The sequence below is a fragment of the Artemia franciscana genome, unplaced genomic scaffold, assembly GCF_032884065.1.
Source record: "Artemia franciscana unplaced genomic scaffold, ASM3288406v1 Scaffold_2152, whole genome shotgun sequence".
NCBI lineage: Eukaryota > Metazoa > Arthropoda > Branchiopoda > Anostraca > Artemiidae > Artemia > Artemia franciscana.
The window spans coordinates 1-10,325 of record NW_027063139.1 but is presented as its reverse complement, the minus strand read 5'-3'; positions in this window follow the sequence as shown (position 1 = coordinate 10,325).

The following is a 10,325-nucleotide window of genomic DNA, read 5'->3' as shown; positions in this document are numbered from 1 at the left end:
TAGACCTGTTACTGTGTTGAATGCTTTTATGCAAGCTGTTTGGTTTACTAATATGCAATGAAAATCTGTCAAATAATTCGTTCCCTTGGGGCATTGTGGCTTTTAAAAGGAACTAGGGTGTTTGAAAAGGGGCTGCTTTTAGATGCTGATGCAGGAAGTCCACCTTGCATTTGATCCGCGAATATATTTTGTGTTCTGCATATAATAGGGGGTCAATCCTTCGATAATAAGAGCATATTGTGATATATCTATCTATATGTATATAAAAATAAGTTGTCTGTGTGTGTGTGGGTCTGTCTGTCGGGTGACGTCATGTTTGTGTGTCGACTGACGTCATGTTTTCAACTGACGAAATTACAGACCGGGACATCGGGACACAAATGACGACCGGGACACCGGCACATCTATATATATAAAAATAAGTTGTCTGTGTGTGGATCTGTGGATCAGGTGACGTCACCTGAAAAAACTGGATCAGGTGACAAAACTGAAAACTGAAAAAACTAAAAAAAAGGCAAAAACTACAAAAAAAAACTAAAAACTAATAAAAAAAATAAAAAAGCTAAAAAACTAAAAAAACTAAAAAAAGGCAAAAACTACAAAAAAACTAAAAACTAATAAAAAAGCTAAAAAACTAAAAAACTAAAAAAAGGCAAAAACTACAAAAAAACTAAAAACTAATAAAAAAAATAAAAAAGCTAAAAAACTAAAAAAACTAAAAAAAGGTAAAAAACTAAAAAAACTAAAAACTAAAAAAAACTAAAAAAAAAGGAAAAAACTGAAAAATAAGCTAAAATAAAGGTAAAAACCAATAAAAAACTAAAAAAAAAACTGAAAATACTAAAAAAAGGCAAAAACTACAAAAAAAACTAAAAACTAATAAAAAAGGTAAAAAAGCTAAAAATCTAAAAAAACTAAAAAAAGGTAAAAAACTAAAAAAAATAAAAAATAAAAAAAATAAAAAAAAGGAAAAAACTGAAAAATAAGCTAAAATAAAGGTAAAAACCAATAAAAAACTAAAAAGAAAAAAAGGAAAAAACTAAAAAAAATTTTCATCTAAAAAACTAAAAAAAACTAAAAAAGGTAAAAACTAAAAGAACTAAAAAAGAAAAAAATAAATGACGACACTCAAAGAGAAAGCGACCAGGACAAAAGGAATGTTCGATTAGCAATCAACAAAGCACCGGGACACAGGGAGTATAAATGACGACCAGGACATAAGTAAAAAAAAAACTAACAAAACTAAAAAGAAGGTAAAAACTACAAAAAAACTAAAAAGAAAAAAACTAAGAAAAGGCAAAAACTACAAAAAAAACTAAAAACTAATAAAAAAGCTAAAAAACTAAAAAAACTAAAAAAAGGCAAAAACTACAAAAAAAACTAAAAACTAATAAAAAAAATAAAAAAGCTAAAAAACTAAAAAAACTAAAAAAACTAAAAAAAGGTAAAAAACTAAAAAAACTAAAAACTAAAAAAAACTAAAAAAAAAGGAAAAAACTGAAAAATAAGCTAAAATAAAGGTAAAAACCAATAAAAAACTAAAAAAAAAACTGAAAAAACTAAAAAAAGGCAAAAACTACTAAAAAAACTAAAAACTAATAAAAAAAGTAAAAAAGCTAAAAAACTAAAAAAACTAAAAAAAGGTAAAAAACTAAAAAAAAATAAAAAACTAAAAAAAAGGAAAAAACTGAAAAATAAGCTAAAATAAAGGTAAAAACCAATAAAAAACTAAAAAGAAAAAAAGGAAAAAACTAAATAAAATTTTCATCTAAAAACTAAAAAAAACTAAAAAAGGTAAAAACTAAAAGAACTAAAAAGAAAAAAATAAATGACGACACTCAAAGAGAAAGCGACCAGGACAAAAGGAATGTTCGATTAGCAATCAACAAAGCACCGGGACACAGGGAGTATAAATGACGACCAGGACATAAGTAAAAAAAAAAACTAACAAAACTAAAAAGAAGGTAAAAACTACAAAAAAAAAAGAAAAAAAACTAAAAACTAATAAAAAAACTGAAAAATCTAAAAATCTAAATAAACTAAAAAAGAAAAAAAAAGGAAAAAATAAAGGAGAAAAACAAAACTAAAATACGAATGTATATACAGACCGGGACACCGGGATACAAATGACGACCAAAAAAAAGGAAAAAACTGAAAAATAAGCTAAAATAAAGGTAAAAACCAATAAAAAACTAAAAAGAAAAAAGGAAAAAACTAAAAAAAATTTTCATCTAAAAAACTAAAAAAAACTAAAAAAGTTAAAAACTAAAAGAACTAAAAAAGAAAAAAATAAATGACGACACTCAAAGAGAAAGCGACCAGGACAAAAGGAATGTTCGATTAGCAATCAACAAAGCACCGGGACACAGGGAGTATAAATGACGACCAGGACATAAGTAAAAAAAAAACTAACAAAACTAAAAAGAAGGTAAAAACTACAAAAAAAAAGAAAAAAAAACTAAAAACTAATAAAAAAATTAAAAAATCTAAAAATCTAAATAAACTAAAAAAGAAAAAAAAAGGAAACAAATAAAGGAGAAAAACAAAACTAAAAAACGAATGTATATACAGACCGGGACACCGGGATACAAATGACGACCGGGACACAGGGAATATAAATGACGACCGGGACACAGGGACACAACTACAACGGGGACACCGGGGGAAACAGGGGGATATAAATGACGACCGGGACAGGGAATGGTCGATTAGCAATCACCATCAACAAAGCTCAAGGGCAATCATTAGAATCATGAGGTATAGATCTGAATACAGATTGTTTTCCCATGGACCATTATATGTTGCATGTTCAAGAGTCGGTAAACCTGACAATCTATTTATATGCAAAGACAATGGGACAGCAAAGAATGTTGTATATTCGCAAGTTTTACGTAGTTAAAACCATATATATATATATATATATATATATATATATATATATATATATATATATATATACTAGCTGTTGGGGTGGCGCTTCGCGCCACCCCAACACCTAGTTGGTGGGGGCGCTTCGCGCCCCCCCCCAAGCCCCCCCGCGCGCGTAAGTCGTTACGCGCCATATTAGTTACGCGCCATTGTAGTTGTGTCCCTATGTCCCACCTGTGAATATAGATAGATATATTATATATATGTTTTTAACTACGTAAAACTTGCGAATATACAACATTCTTTGCTGTCCCATTGTCTGTGCATATAAATAGATTGTCAGGTTTACCGACTCTTGAACATGCAACATATAATGGTCCATGGGAAAACAATCCGTATTCAGATCTATACCTCATGATTCTAATGATTACCCTTGAGCTTTGTTGATGGTGATTGCTAATCGAACATTCCCTGTCCCGGTGTCCCGGTCGTCATTTATATCCCCCTGTGCCCCCCGGCGTCCCCGTTGTAGTTGTGTCCCTGTGTCCCGGTCGTCATTTATATTTTTTACTTATGTCCTGGTCATTATGGCTTATGTATGGTCATTTATATTCCCTGTGTCCCGGTCGTCATTTGTATCCCGGTGTCCCGGTCTGTATATACATTCGTTTTTTAGTTTTGTTTTTCTCCTTTATTTTTTTCCTTTTTTATTTTTTTTCTTTTTTAGTTTATTTAGATTTTTTAGTTTTTTTATTAGTTTTTAGTTTTTTTTTCTTTTTAGTTTTTTTGTAGTTTTTACCTTCTTTTTAGTTTTTTTAGTTTTTTTTTTTACTTATGTCCTGGTCGTCATTTATACTCCCTGTGTCCCGGTGCTTTGTTGATTGCTAATCGAACATTCCTTTTGTCCCGGTCGCTTTCTCTTTGAGTGTCGTCATACCTGGTTGGTGGGGGCGCTTCACGCCCCCCCAAGCCCCCCCGCGCGCGTAAGTCGTTACGCGCCATATTAGTTACGCGCCATTGTAGTTGTGTCCCTATGTCCCACCTGTGAATATAGATAGATATATTATATATATGTTTTTAACTACGTAAAACTTGCGAATATACAACATTCTTTGCTGTCCCATTGTCTGTGCATATAAATAGATTGTCAGGTTTACCAACTCTTGAACATGCAACATATAATGGTCCATGGGAAAACAATCCGTATTCAGATCTATACCTCATGATTCTAATGATTGCCCTTGAGCTTTGTTGATGGTGATTGCTAATCGACCATTCCCTGTCCCGGTGTCCCGGTCGTCATTTATATCCCCCTGTGCCCCCCGGCGTCCCCGTTGTAGTTGTGTCCCTGTGTCCCGGTCGTCATTTATATTTTTTACTTATGTCCTGATCATTATGGCTTATGTATGGTCATTTATAATCCCTGTGTCGCGGTCGTCATTTGTATCCCGGTGTCCCGGTCTGTATATACATTCGTTTTTATGGCACTTGGTATTAACCAAGTGACATATAGCAGTCGCCAATTCTGTCGGTCTCTCTGTCTGTCTGTCGGTCTGTCGGTCTGTCCCGGTTTTGCTACTTTAGGCACTTCCAGGTAAGCTAGGACGATGAAATTTGGCAAGCGTATCAGGGACCGCACCAGATTAAATTAGAAATAGTCGTTTTCCCGATTTGACCATCTGGGGGGGAGTGGGGGCCCGGTTAATTCGCAAAAAATAGAAAAAATGAAGTATTTTTAACTTATCAGCGGGTATTTGGATCTTAATGAAATTTCATGTTTGGAATGATATTGTGTCTTAGAGCTCTTATTTTAAATCCCGACCGGATCTGATGACATTGGGGGGAGTCGGAGGGGGAAAACCTAAAGTCCCGGTTTTGCTACTTTAGGCACTTCCAGGTAAGCTAGGACGATGAAATTTGGCAAGCGTATCAGGGACCGGACCAGATTAAATTTAGAAATAGTCGTTTTCCCGATTTGACCATCTGGGGGGGGGAGTAGGGGCCGGTTAATTCGGAAAAATAGAAAAAATGAAGTATTTTTAACTTATGAGCGGGTGATTGGATCTTAATGAAATTTGATGTTTGGAATGATATTGTGTCTCAGAGCTCTTATTTTAAATCCCGACTGGGTCTGATGACATTGGGGGGAGTTGGAGGGGGAAACCTAAAATCTTGGAAAACACTTAGAGTAGAGGGATCGGGATGAAACTTGATGGGAAAAATAAGCGCAAGTCCTAGATACATGATTGACATAATCGGAACTTATTTGTTCTCTTTGGGGTAGTTGGGGGGGGGGGGAGTAAGTCTTAAAAATTAGAAAAATGAGGTATTTTCAACTTGCGAACGGGTGATCGGATCTCAATGAAATTTGATGTTTAGAAGGATATCGTGTCTTAGAGCTCTTATTTTAAATCCCGACCAGATCTTGTGATGGGGGCGGGGAGTTGGGAGGGGGAACCTAAAACTTGGAAAACACTTAGAGTGGAGGGATCGGGATGAAACATGGTGGGAAAAATAAACACAAGTCCTAGATAGATGATTGACATAAACGGAACGGATCCGCTCTCTTTGGGGTAGTTGGGGGGGGGGGGTTAATTCTGAAAAATTAGAAAAAATGAGGTATTTTTAACTTACGAACGGGTGATTGGATCTCCATGAAATTTGATTTTTAGAAGGATATCGTGGCTCAAAGCTCTTATTTTAAATCCTGACCGGATCTGGTGACATTGGGGGAAGTTTGGGGTGGGGAGACCTAAAATGATGGGAAACGCTTAGATTGGAGGGATTGGGATGAAACTTGGTTGGAAAAATAAGCAAAAGTCTTGCATACGTAATTTACATAATTGGAACGGATCCGCTCAATTGCGGGGGGGGGGGGGGGTAATTCTGAAAAATAAGAAAAATAACGTATTTTTAACTTACGAAGGAGTGATCGGATCTTCATGAAACTTCATATTTAGAAGGACCTCGTAACTCTGATATCTTATTTTAAATCTCAACCGGATCAAACGTAATTGGGGGGGGGGGGCAGTTGGGGGGACCGGAAATCTTAGAAAATACTTAAAGCGGTGAGATCAGGATGAAACTGGATGGGAAGAATAGAAACCTGTCTAAGATACGTGACTGACATAACTGGACCGGATCTGCTCTCTTTGGTGGAATTGGGAGGGGGGAGGTAATTTTGAAAATTGAGGTATTTGTAACTTACGAAAGGGTGACCAGATCTTAATGAAATTTGAAATTTAGAAGGATCTTGTGCTATAAAGTTTAACTTTAGGTTCTGACCTTCTCACAAGTGCCAAATGAGCTCTTGGCTCTTGGCTCTTCCGACCTCGTACCATATGAGCTCTCGGCTCTTCCGACCTCGTCCAAATGAGCTCTTGGCTCTTCCGACCTCGTACCATATGAGCTCTCGGCTCTTCCGACCTCGTCACAAGTGCCATATGAGCTCTTAGCTCTTGTTTAGTTTTGTTTTTCTCCTTTATTTTTTTCCTTTTTTCTTTTTTTTCTTTTTTAGTTTATTTAGATTTTTAGATTTTTTAGTTTTTTATTAGTTTTTAGGGTTTTTTTTTTCTTTTTAGTTTTTTTGTAGTTTTTACCTTCTTTTTAGTTTTTTTAGTTTTTTTTTTACTTATGTCCTGGTCGTCATTTATACTCCGTGTCCCGGTGCTTTGTTGATTGCTAATCGAACATTCCTTTTGTCCCGGTCGCTTTCTCTTTGAGTGTCGTCATTTATTTTTTTCTTTTTTAGTTCTTACCTTTTTTAGTTTTTTTAGTTTTTTAGATGAAAATTTTTTTTAGTTTTTTTTCTTTTTTTTCTTTTTAGTTTTTTATTGGTTTTTACCTTTTTTTTAGCTTTTTTAGTTTTTTTTCGTTTTTTCTTTTACTTTTTTTTTAGTTTTTATCTTTTTTAATTTTTTTTTTATTTTTATTCTTAATTTTATTAGTTTTCTTTTTCTCTTCTATTTTCAGTTTTTTCCTTTTTTAGTTTTTTTTTAGTTTTTAGTTTTTTTTAGTTTTTTACCTTTTTTAGTTTTTTTAGTTTTTTTAGTTTTTAGTTTTTTAGTTTTTTACCTTTTTTTAGTTTTTTTAGTTTTTAGTTTTTTATTTTTTTTATTAGTTTTTAGTTTTTTTTGTAGTTTTTGCCTTTTTTTAGTTTTTTAGCTTTTTTATTAGTTTTTAGTTTTTTTTTGTAGTTTTTTGCCTTTTTTTAGTTTTTTTAGTTTTTTAGCTTTTTTATTTTTTTATTAGTTTTTAGTTTTTTTGTAGTTTTTGCCTTTTTTAGTTTTTTTCAGTTTTCAGTTTTGTCACCTGATCCAGTTTTTTCAGGTGACGTCACCTGATCCATCCACAGATCCACACACAGACAACTTATTTTTATATATATAGATATATATATATATATATATATATATATATATATATATATATATATATATATATATATATATATATATATATATATATATATATCTATATTCACAGGTGGGACATAGGGACACAACTACAATGGCACGTAACTATTATGGCGCGTAACGACTTACGCGCGCGGGGGGGCTTGGGGGGGCGCGAAGCGCCCCCACCAACTAGGTGTTGGGGTGGCGCGAAGCGCCACCCCAACAGCTAGTAGGGAATATAAATGACGACACTCAAAGAGAAAGCGACCGGGACAAAAGGAATGTTCGATTAGCAGTCACCATCAAATAAGCACCGGGACAACAAATGACAACCGGGGACACAGGGAGTATAAATGACGACCAGGACATAAGTAAAAAAAAACTAAAAACTAATAAAAAAACTAAAAAAGCTAAAAAACTAAAAAAACTAAAAAAGAAAAAAAGGAAAAAAATGAAAAATAAAGAGAAAAACAAAACTAAAAAACGAATGTATATACAGACCGGGAAACCGGGATACAAATGACGACCGGAACACAGGGAATATAAATGACGACCGGTACACAGGGACACAACTACAACGGGGACGCCGGGGGCACAGGGGGATATAAATGACGACCGGGACACCGGGACACAAGGAATATAAATGACGCCCCGGGACACCTCAAAGAGAAATCACAGACTGGGACACCGGGACACAAATGACGACCGGGACACCGGGGGGCACAGGGGGATATATAAATGACGATGGTGACACAGGGAATGGTCGATTAGGAATCACCATCAACAAAGCTCAAGGGCAAATCATTAGAATCATGAGGTATAGATCTGAATACGGATTGTTTTCCCATGGACCATTATATGTTGCATGTTCAAGAGTCGGTAAACCTGGCAATCTATTTATATGCATAGACAATGGGACAGCAAAGAATGTTGTATATTCGCAAGTTTTACGTAGTTAAAAACATATATATATATATATATATATATATATATATATATATATATATATATATATATATTTGATTAATTTATTTCGAAAACATGTATACAAAACATTTTGCTGCACCTGCTAAGAAAGCCCCTTTGGGCTTGTTGGCAGCAGGTGGCAGTCATCTCTACTCTACATATTACTACATACAAAGATTCTACTTATGACACTCACGCATTATTACTATACTTTTGCATCATTACCATACTATTCTTTTGCAAGGAAGAATCTCTTAACAACAGCTTTGAAGGAAGCCAAATGACTCGAATTTCTTATTTCAATTGGAATAATATCCCATACAGAGGGGGCAAAATTTCTAATCACGAAAGAAGCTCTAGCCGTATTTCTAAATGGGTGTACCAGATTTGATGCCCCTCGTGTATTGTGGCTATGAAGATCACAATTAATGGAGAAAAAATTTTCGAAAGAAGAGGGAAGTATATTATTAATAAATTTATATGTGAAAATACTAACTTGGTAGTCTCTTGTTTTTGAAATATCAAAAAGTTGATTCTTAGTATAAAGTTCATTAATATTATGAGTAAATAAAGTTTTAGGTGATAAAAGTTTAACGGCTTTATTTTGGATTTTTTTATAACATGATACAAAATTACTAGCCCATAAAGAGCAACCATAGCAAATATACGGGTAAAAAATAGCAAAATAAAGTAACCGAAGAATTTTATAGGATACTAGGTTTTTAACTCGGCGAAGCACACCCAGAGATCTGGACAACTTTGAAGCTATAATATTTGAATGTGTTTTCCATGATAGATTTTCATCAATCATAAAACCTAAATACTTTGTTACCTTTACTCTTTTTATTTGATTTCCGTTATTATTAATTCTAAATTAGTTTCAATACTAGATATCCGAGAAAATAGAATGTAGTTAGTTTTATTATAATTTAATGTCAAAAGATTGAAATCTGCCCACTCAATAAACTCGGTCATTGCCTTTATCATTTTATCAAAAAGTAGATCAACTGATGGAGCAGCTACAAGTAAAAGAGTATCGTCTGCAAAAAGGATTATACCAGCCTCTGACAAATAATACTTAATCCGATCAATAAATATTAAAAATAAAAGAGGACCTAGTATAGAGCCCTGGGGTACTCCGCAAGTTATCGTACTAGCTTCAGAAGTAAAACACCCATTCACCACAACCTGCTTTCGGTCACTTAAATAAGATTCAAACCAAGACAAACTCTTTCCGGTAACACCGATTTTTTCCAGCTCAAGTAATAACTGTTTATGGTCAATCGTATCAAAAGCCTTTTTCAAATCCAGGAATAAGGCAGCTGGAATCAGACCCGCTTCAAACGACGTATTTACCCAGTCAACAAGTTTAATGGTTGCCATTTCTGTGGACATTTTTTTTTCTAAAACCAAATTGAGTATTTATAAGAATTGTATTATTTTCAACGTAATCAGTTAGCCTGGATCCTATCACCTTTTCATATATTTTTGAAAAAAAAGGGAGGATAGAAAGGGGTCTTTTGTTTGAAGGGTCATCTCTCTTACCTCCTTTGTGCAATGGTATTATTTTAGCCACCTTCAAAACTTCCGGGAAAATTCCTTTTTCCATAGACTTATTAATCAAATTACATACAACTGGTGTTATAACTGATTTAACTGATTTAGCAATCTTAAGAGAAATCCCGTCTACGCCACTTGAGTTTGATTGGATTCTACTGATAATTGTACTCACTTCACTTATGCTACAAGCATTAAAAACCAGCTGATTTTCTACTGGAATTTCCGACTGAACTATTTTGGGAGGCCGCTTAATTCTTTTCCGAGCATCGTCACAAAGTTTCGCTCCCTCACTAGAAAAATAATCACATAAATAATTCGCAACATCATTTGGGGTAGTCAAATTCCCCCTCTCTGTTTGTAATTTATTAATAACTTCTATTTTTAACCCTTTTGACCCAGGAGTGAATTTACTGTTTTCCATGTTTTTTTCATATCACATTTATGCTTCATAAATTCATTTTGTAAATACATTTTTTCGGCTTTTCCGTTTTAATCCGTTTAAAGTATTCCGGTAATTTTTGAACTGCTGAAAAT